This window comes from Crocodylus porosus, unplaced genomic scaffold (assembly GCF_001723895.1).
Source record: "Crocodylus porosus isolate Cpor-Errol unplaced genomic scaffold, CroPor_comp1, whole genome shotgun sequence".
Taxonomy (NCBI): domain Eukaryota; kingdom Metazoa; phylum Chordata; order Crocodylia; family Crocodylidae; genus Crocodylus; species Crocodylus porosus.
The window spans coordinates 11,192,328-11,204,051 of record NW_017728922.1 but is presented as its reverse complement, the minus strand read 5'-3'; the positions used below and the strand labels follow the sequence as shown (position 1 = coordinate 11,204,051).

At 45.3% G+C, this 11,724-nt stretch overlaps 1 long non-coding RNA gene across 1 annotated transcript in view; it reads left to right on the top strand.

The window, feature by feature from the left end:
- The window catches only part of LOC109313339, a 12,907-nt gene extending 5,719 nt beyond the window's left edge, over nucleotides 1-7,188 (top strand). Inside the window, exon 3 of the long non-coding RNA XR_002102027.1 lies at nucleotides 7,109-7,188. This is a non-coding gene — a long non-coding RNA (uncharacterized LOC109313339). The remainder of the gene's footprint in view (nucleotides 1-7,108) is intronic.
- The last annotated feature ends 4,536 nt before the right edge of the window (nucleotides 7,189-11,724 follow it).

The window sequence follows — 11,724 nt, the reverse complement described above, 5'->3', positions numbered from 1 at the left end:
GCTGGGGGAGAGTGTGATTTAGTATAAGAAGAACTGTGGCAAGGCTGGCCAAGGAAAAAAGTCCTTGGCAGTGTTTTTCTTATCAAGTACGAGATGCAAACTATGCATTTCTAACAACACTCCATTTCTAACAGGTGGGCAGGACCAGAAGCCCCCCTTAGCCCAGCCCCTTTCCCCTTGTATGGTCACCAGCCCTACCCCCTGACCCCAGTCACGTGGTGTATTACATCACCAGCCCTGCCACTGACCCCAGTCACGTGGTGTGTGACATCATCGACTCCGCCCCCTGACCCCAGTCATGTGGTATGTAACATCAGCAACTCTGCCCCACCCCAGTCACGTGGTATGTGACATCAGCAACTCTGCTCCCACCCCAGTCACATGGTGTGTGACATCAGCACCACATGGTCCATGACATCAGAAGGACAGCCCATGCAGACCCCCAAAGCCCAACCCATCATGCTGCAAGAATCACCCTAGATCATGTGGTACAGTTATGACCTAGTGCCCAGGCCCCCAAAGGAGACATTGAGAATTTGGAAGATGGTATCTTTGTGCCATGGTTTAAATTTGTCCTCAAGTGTTTGAATACATCACATGGGTGTTAGTGTGGAGGTGGGTGTTGGAGGAAGCGGTTACCAGACATGTCTACACAGGAGGCTATGTTAAAGGAAGTTTATTACTCTCCTGGTGAAGCTGGCAGTTTTGGTGAACATGCTTTTTGAAGCCACCAAAAGGCAGAATAAGATTCTAAACAGAAGTGGGGTGGCTGCCTGGCTTTCAGATCAGGATTCCTACACCCTACATAAACCGGCAAGAAGACATTTTAAAAGAACCAAGACTGTTATTTCAGATATTGATGCCCAATGGCAGGCAGATTTGGTGGATAAGCAGCAGTTTTCCAAGCACAATGGTGGGGTTAAATTCATCTTAACAGCAATAGACATATTATCAAAGTATGCTTGTGCTGTGGGTCTAAAAGACTTCAGGTGGTGAAATAGCTCGGGCCTTTAAAACCATTTTTACAGAGGGCCATGTACCTTGAAAATTACAGACTGATCGGGAAAAAGAATTTTTAAATAAGTCTTTAAGCAAGCTGTTAAAACAGTATAATATTCACCATTTTGTGATGAATAGTGAAGTGAAAGCGGCAGTGGTAGAGAGGTTTAACAGAACATTAAAATCAAAGATGTGGAAGTATTTTACAGCCCGCAACATCTTTCGCTACATTGATGTGTTACCAGACTTTATAAAGAGCTACAACCACAGTTTTCACAGAACTATCCACACCAGGCCTGTTGACGTGAACTTCTCAAACTCTCAAAGGGTGTAGAAAACCGTGTACGGGGACTATTTCAAAACAAAACCAGCAGCACCCGTGTTTAGGAAAGAAGACCACGTGAGAGTGTCTAGGATTAAAGGGAGGTTTGAAAAAGGTTATGAACAAACATTCTCCGATGAGATTTTCATAGTGGATGAAGTCCTTAGATGTGTGCAGACACCTGTATACTGCCTAAAAGAGTATGAAGACAAACCTATCGAGGGTTGTTTCTACCCTGAAGAACTACAAAAAGTGAACCCCAAATAGGACAGAGTTTGCTGGGTGGAAAAAGTTCTAGAAACGAAACGAAAGGGAAGAAAGAAGCTATTGTTGGTGAAATGTTTGAGGTGGCCATGTAAATTTAACAGCTGGGTGGAATCCAACCAAGTTTGTAACTGTCGCAGGGCACTTACACGCCCCGCTCCTTGTGAGGTTTATGAATTTAGGAAGGGAGGTGTGTCGCAGTGAACTGAAGTGCCTGCTCCTAGAGGGAAGGACAGGTGCTGGTTGCTGGGGCAACAGCAGTCAGTCAGCTGACCGGAAGCGGGTAGGGCCTGGCTTATATAAACAGCCTAAGCTGAGACCAAGCAGGCAGTTACCCTCTGGCAGTCGTGGAAGATGGAGATCTCCGGGAGCAGGCTGAGGTGAGGAGCCTGATGGCCTAAGCAGCTTATGGATGAGGATACCAGGCAGAGGAGCCCCTGGCAGGGATGGAAATGATGATTAGCCAGAGGGCTTAGGGTTTATGTTTTGGCTAGGAGGCTTGAGTTTGAGTTGGGGCTGAGCGGCTGATGATTTTGTTTGTTGTTACACTGGAGGACCGGGTGAGGCTATAAGGGGTTGGAGGAGGCCTCATAGGAGCTCCCCAGTAGCGAGGGGGTTCCTGGTGCCAGCGAGGGCACAGCAGTCTGGTGCCAGAGAGGGTACAGTAGTTAGGGGGTACACTGACCCCAACTCTGAGAAGGCGGTTCAGTCAATAGAGGGCCAGGTAAGGCCAAGGCCGCCTGAGCCCAATGGTGGGAAGCTCCAGTGGGGCATAGGACCCGAGAAGGGGTCTGGGGGCCAGGCACGTCTACGGCCACCTGAGCCTCAATTGCGGGAGCTGTGAGGCAAGGCCCCAGTGCGGGTGGCAGGATCACGGAGACAGGCCCCAGTGCGGGCATGAGCATGAGCAAGGCCCAGTAGGGCAGTATTGTGTGGGAAAAGCCCCAGGGTGGCGATTGTACACAGATCATGGGGAAAAGGCCCAGGGCAGGCAGCAGCCATGGGAGAAGCTAGGGAGTGCCCGTGAGAGTGCATAGGCAAATAGCCAAGGGAGCGCACAAGAATAGAAGTCCAGTGAGGGCGTGCATGAATAGAAGCCCCAGAGGGGGTGCGAGTACTGGGAGAAGCCCCGGAGAGGGCGCGAGCAGAGAGAAGCCCTGGAGAGGGCACAGGCAGAGAGAAGCCCAGAGCAGGTGATCGTACAGAGGGGAGCCCGGAGGACGTCTGCGAGGGCACAGGCACTAATAACTGACTCACCAATGTCTGGTACATCTGAGAGGTTTGGGGTGTGGTATAAGGGGTGGTAGGAGCCACACATAGCCCATAAGGCTGGGTGCACCAAATCAATCTACGTGGAACAAGGGCCAGGATAAATAAGAGCACCGTGTCCAAGGGGTAAAAGAAAGGCAGCCTCCCTTATAATATTTTGGTCATCAAAGACATGGCAGGCGAGAACGAGGGTGCTCGATCACCAACTTGGCACTGTAGGGGGCACCAAGAGAGATCATGGCCGCTCCTGGGTCCCCGCCCTGTGACTGTAACTTATAGTGGTACCTCAGTCAGAAGACCAAGATGTGTGATGGCAACTTTTACATTACTTTGCCGAGCAACGCATGTGTCAGCATTTTCCCGCAGAACACCAACTCGAGCTTTACCATACAACTGGTTAAATCTCTGGATCTGCTGGGGAACTGGGAGATAGAAAAACAATGCCTGCACAGCTGGAACAACATCAACGAAGACATGCCTTTCAAAATAATTTCTGGGACTAAAAAATGGGGGTACAGCCTTCCTTGGGGGTATTATACAACAATCACAGAATTACTGGATCTTATAAACAATACAATTACCACCAATCCTGCTCAGCCCGAACTAGTTATGCACTATGACCGAGCATTCGGGAAAGTGAGACTTAAATCCAAAGGTAACTCTTACGGTTTTTATACGCATGGTGAGCTAGCCTATATTTTGGGAATGCTACCTGGAGTCTCTGCTAAAAAAACACCCTTCCATGCTGATATTACTGGTGGGTTCAATTCGCTGTATGTCTACACAGACATTGTGGAACATCAGCTTGTCGGGGAGTTTTCGGTACCTTTGCTACACTGCGTCCCTATCCGTGGGAGCAACAACGAGTTTGTCACCATCACATACGACAACCTGCATTATGTCCCCATCAGCCAGCACCAGATCAACACAATCAGCATTGAAATAAAGACGGATCAGAACAAACACGTCTCATTTCACTTTGGTACAGTGATCATTAAGCTTCAACTACGCCCCCCAGAAGACTTCGAGATTTTAAAATAAGTAAAAGTACGATGGTGATGGTAAAAAACTATGGGGACCCTAATTTGTACAGAAATTATTATAAAGCCCAGGCCGGTTACGGTCTTCCCGGATATCGGGGGTGCCCATGATGTACGGGGCTGGTGTGGGAGGCATATTTTGCAGCCTCTTTAGAAAAGCCATTCCGCTTTTGAGAAGGGGTCTGGAGACTATTAAGCCCCAAGCTAAAAATGCAGGGCAAAATGTAGGCAAAGATGTGATTGGTCATGTCTCCTGAGCTGTCCTAGATAAGGTGGCCAAGCCGGCAAGGCAGGAGGGGTCTGGCCTCATGTGTCTCTCTTTTAAGGCTCTTTCTTTGAATATACATCAGACTACGGACGTGCAGGACCTCTCAACCCCTTAAAAAGAAGAAGGTAAGTCAACGAGGCAGCCAGACATGAAAAACCAAGAAGCAGCCTGGGAGAAAGAAGGGGCACTGTCCTGGAGGAAACAGAAATATATTTTAACTGCCATGGCCTATGTTCACTGCGGATCTGAAGAATGTGCTAAATCTGAATTGGATGTATTTCAAATAGCCTCTACGCAGACCTGCATTGAGAAAAGCCTGTATGTTGAGATCCCCCCACTCTCAGCTATTACCGAGTCCAGCCCCCTTGACTTTTTCATAGCTGGGAATGGCAAAGATTACATGGATTTGAACAATACGCTGCTGTACCTTTGCTGCAAGATTGTAAAAGGTGATGGAACAGATCTTGATCCTGGGGCAGCGGTGGGTTTGGTGAATTACTCAATAGCCTCTGTCTTCAGTCAGCTGGATGTCACTCTGGGAGACCGTCTCAAAAGTCAGAGCAACAACTGTTACCCCTACCGAGCTTTCATCTAATCGATTCTCAACTACAGCGATGACACTCTCGCCGCACAATTTTCTGCTGGCCTGTTTTACAAAGGTACCCCCGGCCATCATGAAATGGTTGCATGAAATGGTGATAATCGGGGTTGTGGAGACCAGCAAACCTGACAGACTGGAGCAAAAAGATAGAGCTGCTTGGTCATCTCTGTAGCGATTTGTTTTTCAAGAAAAACTGTTGCTGAATGGCATGGATGTGAAAATTAAGCTGACATGCAGCAAAGATGCCTTCTGCTTGATGGGTAATGCAGCGGCTGGCCCCTGTAAACTAAAAGTCACATCTGCCTCACTTTTTGTGAAAAAAGTGAAGGTAGCACTGGGCATCCGACTGGGCCACGCGGAGGCCTTGCTTATGGCCAATGCTAAACACCTCATAGACCATGTGGGTATGAAAGTGTTTAGAATTCCTGCTGGCAGCCGCATCAGCAACCAGGAGAATCTGTTTCTGGGGCAGCTGCCCAAACTCATCGTCATCGTTTACTTGGAGGATCAGAAGTGCAGAGAATTTTTCGACTCGTACGGTCACCTCTCTTTCCTCAAAGCATTATGTTGTTTTTAAACAAGAATGCTACCAACACTGTTTTTCAGACGAAACAGTTACAAGGCCCCCAGTCTGTCGCCTGCAGATACCATTGTGTGTTTTTCCTACACCACTGTAGCAAGGGGCTATTGTTTGAACAAATTTTAAAATTGTATTATTCCAACAATTTAGCACAAAATGATAGGGTGGTGATGCATTTTGTAAAAAGTAAATATAAAAATTTCCATGTGACTGGGCCTGCTCAAAACCTGTTTCAACATGACCAGACATGTATTTCTTGCTATGACTTTCATGAATGCTTTGTCTAAATAAAACACTCGGCTGATGTTGTATAAAAAAAGCTGTTGTTATTTAAATGTGTGAGTGTATGTGTTTTCATTCAAAAAATCCTCTGTAGACAAAAACTTTATAGCAGTATAGAACAGTTTATTTCAAAGCATAAAACTTTACATGGAGAGCCAATGGCTTTTTGAGACAGTTTTTCGCTTAGGCGGTGTTGTTGGTGTTTGTTGGTCTGAGGCAGATACTTTCAGGTGTTCCAGATATTCACGATTCATGACGTTGCCCATAACAGAAGATAGTACATTCAGCTCAGTCATGGCTTTCATAAAGATGTCCCAGCCTTTAGACAGACTTTTAGTAGTCCCGGCGTGAGTCTGAAGGGTTCTCCGGACCAAGCTGACCATGTTAGCTCCCTTGACAAGCTTCCCTTTGTAGACGAAACCCCCTTGATCATCCTAAGAAGAAATATCCTTGTGCTGGCTCAGCTTAGTGAGCAGTACTTTAGCATTTTTCCTGTATTGGGCATGTACGTTATCCAATACTTCCTGAACAACTGTGTCAGGTTTTGTGGGGGTTTTTAGGGGGTAATCCAGCTTCTAGCAGGGTCTGTTCCGGCAGAAATAGGGTTAATTTCCCTCTGTCCAGATCACCCTGTTTTACATAGGTCAGGTATTTCTAAAGCACGGATGCATACAGTTTAGCCTTATCATATTCTGCTAACCCCAGTCTTTGGAGAATATCCCTCATTTCAACATCCAGTAAGCAGGTTGCCTCAGTTCTAATATTTTCCTGAGGTGGTGGGGGAGCCCTTAATTGTTCCAGCTCATGTTTGGGCACCAGGTACATTTTTTCTGTGCACTCCATCACCGCTAGCCAAAAGCCCTGTAATCAGAGAAAGAGCAAAACTTAACAGAGGTCCGATAAATCTCCCAGACTGTTTCATCACCTGTTTCTTTTTTTTTTAAGAGGCAATCTTTTGTTACTTAGGTTTTTTAACATGAATTTGATCTGGTGTCAAAAAGGATGTTACCTTTTAAGGTGTTCAAAGCAATTTCTGAAATGGCTGCTACTAAATCATCAGAGGCCAAGGAGAGCTTTTCTCTGCTGTGGGGAGGATTGAAGAAGCAGTTTTAAGAGAGCCGAATTTACCCTGAATTTACACGGCTAGATATGTTCCCCTTCCACCATCTCAAGAGCTAAGAATAGGCCGCCGCTACCTCATCTCTTTTTATTTCCACCTGCTGTTTTTTTAAAAGTGTAAGCAACCAGTTGATCAGGAGGAAAAAGCCCTGTTCTTAATCTAAAAGCATCTGGGGTAGAAGCATTTAAATCAACCACCAGATAGCTGTAAGGTGTTTTAGTGGCATACTCAAAAGCTTTTGGCAAGAACTGGACTTTACCTGGATACATCTACCATGCCAGGGACACTATCCGGAGTTTTTAAACAAAACCATGTGTTTTGTGTTAAAGGCAATGGTGCAGTTCCTTTTCCCTTGACCGAAAGCATTTTGAACTATATACATAATGCTAAGATTCCGATGGTGCACGTACTTGGTAAAGGCTTTCTTGATTTCGCTGCTGTCACAGGCAGTCCATCAAATCATCTACTACAACCATATTTATTTTATTAGGAGGAAAAAAAACAGTTGTCATTGAGACTGTCCAGTAGACCCTCCACAAACTTGATAAAAGGATATTTACAAAGCAGTTCTTTATACAAAGGCTGCCAACAGCTATAGCACCATACAATATTCTCAGGCATAACATTTTATCAGCATGATCCAAAAGGTTTTTTATAAAGTAACTTTTACCACAGTTGCTAGGGCCTGCCAAAATCACAGAAAAGGGGTGCTTCTAATGCATATTCATCTTTAAAAACCATAAGGGAGGCTGTTAAAGTTTTCTGTGAGGACCCTTTTGTCATAAAGACTTTCTGAGTTTTTCTCAAGATTTTGGTTTCTATCGTCCACTTGCTTTTGTTCCTGACGATAGAGCACTGTTGTATCACACTTGTTTTAGGGGTGTCCACAGCAGGGTTTGCCCCATAATCTAGAACAAGATCTCTCAAAGTTTCAAAGTTGACTTTTTCACTGTTGGCCACATTCAGGTAATCCCTTTGACCCTCAAGCAAACCTTTCCCCCGGACAACTTGTACCCATAGGTTTTCGGACATAAAGATGTTTGTGTTACCAGAGACCATGTAATGCTCTTTGGTGTGTTTCCAAGACACGCAGGCTGCCTCATCATCAATAAAATCACAAGATGAAATTTCATAGGCAGGAGAAAAGAGCTAGCCAAAGAGTTCTTCGGGGTCTCTAACGATACTGGTGTTGGGCAAGTTGGTTCTCTGACTGAATTTACCCCACAAAGAATTTACAAACAATTTTGCTATTTGATGCTTTGCAGGGTTGGATTTGATATACTCTGGGCGTAAGGTTACGCCTTCTTTTTGCAAGAAATTGTCCATGAATCTCTTTTGTTTTTCTTGGTTGGCATACCAGGCGGGGTAGCCCAAGGCTTCCTGCTTCTGTCGGAAGTGCATTTTTATGTACTGTGAAAAAAGGGTGGTAGACTTCTTGGCAAAATGCCAGACTTCATAGATTTGAGCTACTCTGTGCCCTTTGGCAATACCTTTATTCAATTCTGGTGTGCACCATGTACCCAGGAGGGCCCTCTCTTCATCAGTGTGGTTGCACTTTTGTTGTCTTGTTTCCACACAGAGGCGGCACAGCATGAGCATAAGTTTCCCGTTCACCCTGGTGGGTAACACAGGGAAAAAAGGTTTTGCAGTGGGTACAGTTTTACCCTGGCTAGTCTAAAATAGCTCAACAGGGGTTCGAAATTGTCACGAATGATTTCAGGGTGTCCGGTTGTGTATTCCTCTGTTTTGTTTATAAAGGGGTAAAGACTGGTAAAATCATAGTAGTGTATTTGTTCACCAGGTTTAGTCTGGTAATATAGACAGATGGCATTAGCTCTCCCCCGCAAAAGAGCATCCCTAGGCACCAGTGGAGAAGGCAGCGGGGTTCTGTTTAAAAAATCTGCCAGCTCCCCATCCGTTTCTAGCAGAGTCCTCCACTCATGCTCCCAAATGGTCCTAACGGTAAACCCCTCTCTCTTGAGATAATTGGTCTTGTGCAATGCCTGACAATTCAAAAACCCAAAGGTGGTCCCCATCAATGGGTTCTGGTCTTTCTCATTATAGCAAGTGACACAATCGTGGAAAAGCACCCTTTAAATTCAAACGCTGTAGGCTCCCCATCAATGTTGGCATAGCCATCTAAAAAATAGGGGCCTACCTGAAATTCCCCACCCTGTAAAGCATGTCAAATTTGAATATTTTCTTTATCTGAAATGACATTAGCCACTGAATAGATGGGGTTGAAAACCTCTTTTTCTGGCAGTGATAGTTGTCTGGGGAGAGAAGCGCTACGGTCTGCGGTTCCAAAAACATAAACTTGTACATGGCCATACAGACGGAGGCCATCGTGATGTATTAGAAAGGATCTATGCAGCATACTACATTTTGGAGTTCACCATCTACTTTCACTTGGTCTACCAGCCGTGTCATTTTCATAATCTTATCCCTGTAGAGGCAGCAGGCCTCTTTCAAAATTTTTACGTCCTGCTGGCAATAATAGGCCAGCTTCTTTTGCATGTCAAAGGTCTTATCACGGTTATTCTGATACCATTCTAAAAACTGTCCTTTCTCACCGGACATCGTATTTTCAGCGCCATAATACTCCATCTTTGGGGAGGTGTCACATAATTTTGGTTTTCTGCTGTGTTAAAAAAATGTGGGAAATAACCTTTGCATCCATCGCTTGTGGAAGCCTGCTAAGTTTCATTGGCAAAAAGTTTAAAGAATCTATGAAACGGATGCCTAGCCTGATCAGTTCAATACACATGAGTTTACCACCCTGAGTGATTAGTTTCACACCCATTTTTTCCTTCAATAACTGGCTGACAATGAAGTAACCATCATAGCCTTTGATGTTGTGAGCTATGAAGGTGTACTCCTTGAAATTTTTATCCATAAAGACCTTAATAAAACCAGACAGGCACTCTTCGTCCTTAAACTCCCAAGTGCTTACTGGCTTTTTGGGCTTAGCTTTACAAGCCTTTTTGGGGGTTTTGCCTGCGGCTTTCTGCGGGTTTTTTCCACTGTCTTAAGCTCCATTGCAAAAATGTAGTTGGGCACATGCATCCCCGTTTCCTGCACACATTCAAAATTATAAAAAACGTACCCCTCGCCTTCTTCAGGCTCTTTAATCTGATGCATAAAGCACCAGTGTTTGTTTAAATCTGTGATTTTCCCATAACACTGTTTGCACTGCCGCCCCTTGCACTCATGCTTTTTGTCCACGTAAGATTTACACTCATCGCACAGAGTTTTAGTCAGACATTCAATCCATTTTTCAGAGGCCAGGGCCACGTGCCTTTTTAAGCACTCTTTGGAATGACAGAACAGCTTACAATTAGGGCACCTCTGTGTCCTGCCCATGTTTTCAGAGCAACTTGGGCTCAGACGAAGATGACATCGGAATCTGCACGTGTGGCTATGGCTGTACAACGTCTGACAAAGATCGCAATAATTTCTCATGCTAAACGCCCTTTTCACATCCAAAATACCACAATAATGTTCACCATGTAGCAGAAGAAAACAGGTATTAGGGTATCTGGGTGTGTCCTGTGTTTTAAATAAACTCCACCCATTTTTTTCTTATGCATCACTATGTGAATGTTAACCTGTTCAAGGTCTTCAAACAAAGGTACTTGATGGAGCATAACCTTTTGATATATAGACATGCCTAATTTCCTATGCAATTCTTTGGCACCATCTAGCAGCTCGACATCTCTGGCCCCTCTATGTTTTGTAACAGCCAATAGACTGCCTGAAAAACACAGGTTAGTATCATAGGTATTCAAGTCAATTAAATACTTCCTCTTTTTAGTAATGATCTGGGAATAGGGGATAGAGCTTATAACTCTACGGCTTCCGCCTCCCCAGCCTTTCACAACAACCACAAACAGCCAAAATGTCAAATCGAGCAATATTTCTCTCTGGCTTTGTAACAGGTTACTGAACCACTCTAAAAACAGCTCTGGGATCAAATTGTTTAAATTAATAGCTCGTGAATATAAACAGTTTGCCATGCTATTTGCCTGAATACATAACTGTGCATAGCCATTGCCTGTGAATCTCTGTCAGAGTTCTGCTACAATTTCTTCCACCCCTCGGGTTATGGCTTTGTATGCCACATGTAACGGCACACATGCCAAATTCATGAAACAGAACTCCTCAGTGTACCTCATGCCTCCAAACCTGGCTACAGACCACTCTTGCCTTCTCACCCGCACCATATGTACATCCGGTAAAACATCCCCTAATGACTCAGGAGACCAGGGGGTGCTTGAGGGATCCTCTAAACTGTCTTCTACACCAGATTAATTATCCCAACCCTCTAACTCTCCAGGTCTTGGTGGTGGGGAAGGCCTGGGAGCCTTGGGTACATTAGAGGGACCCCCTAAAGGGCTTCCTAAATCATATCCTCCACCCCCTCTCTCTGGCTCTGGGGGTTCTGGTGAAGGGTCAGGACTGGAAGGAGAAGTGTTTCATAGATTTCATAGACATTTGGGCTGGAAGGGAACTTGGAAGACCTCTGAGTCCAGCCCCCCACCCAAAGGACAGGAAGTCAGCTGGGGCATAGGACCCCAGGAAGATAAGTATCCAATATGTTCTTGAAGATGTTCAGTGTAGGTGCTTGAACAACCTCTGATGGAAGGCTGTTCCAGACCTTGGGGGTTCGGACAGTAAAGAAATTCTTCCTTATGTCCAGCCTGAAACAGTCTCACAGTGGTTTACTACCGTTCAACCTCGTCATCCCTTGGGGTGCTCTGGTGAACAAATGTTCCCCCAGATCCTGGTGGTAACCCCTGATAAACTTATAGGTGGCCCTCACATCACCCCTGAACCTGTGGTTTTCCAGGCTAAAGAACCCCACAGCTCTTAGCCTGTCATCATAAGGTCTGTTTTCCTTATCTCTGATCATGCGTGTGGCTCTTCTCTGGACTCTCTCAAGCTTCTCCACATCCTTTTTGAATTGTGGGGCCCAAAAC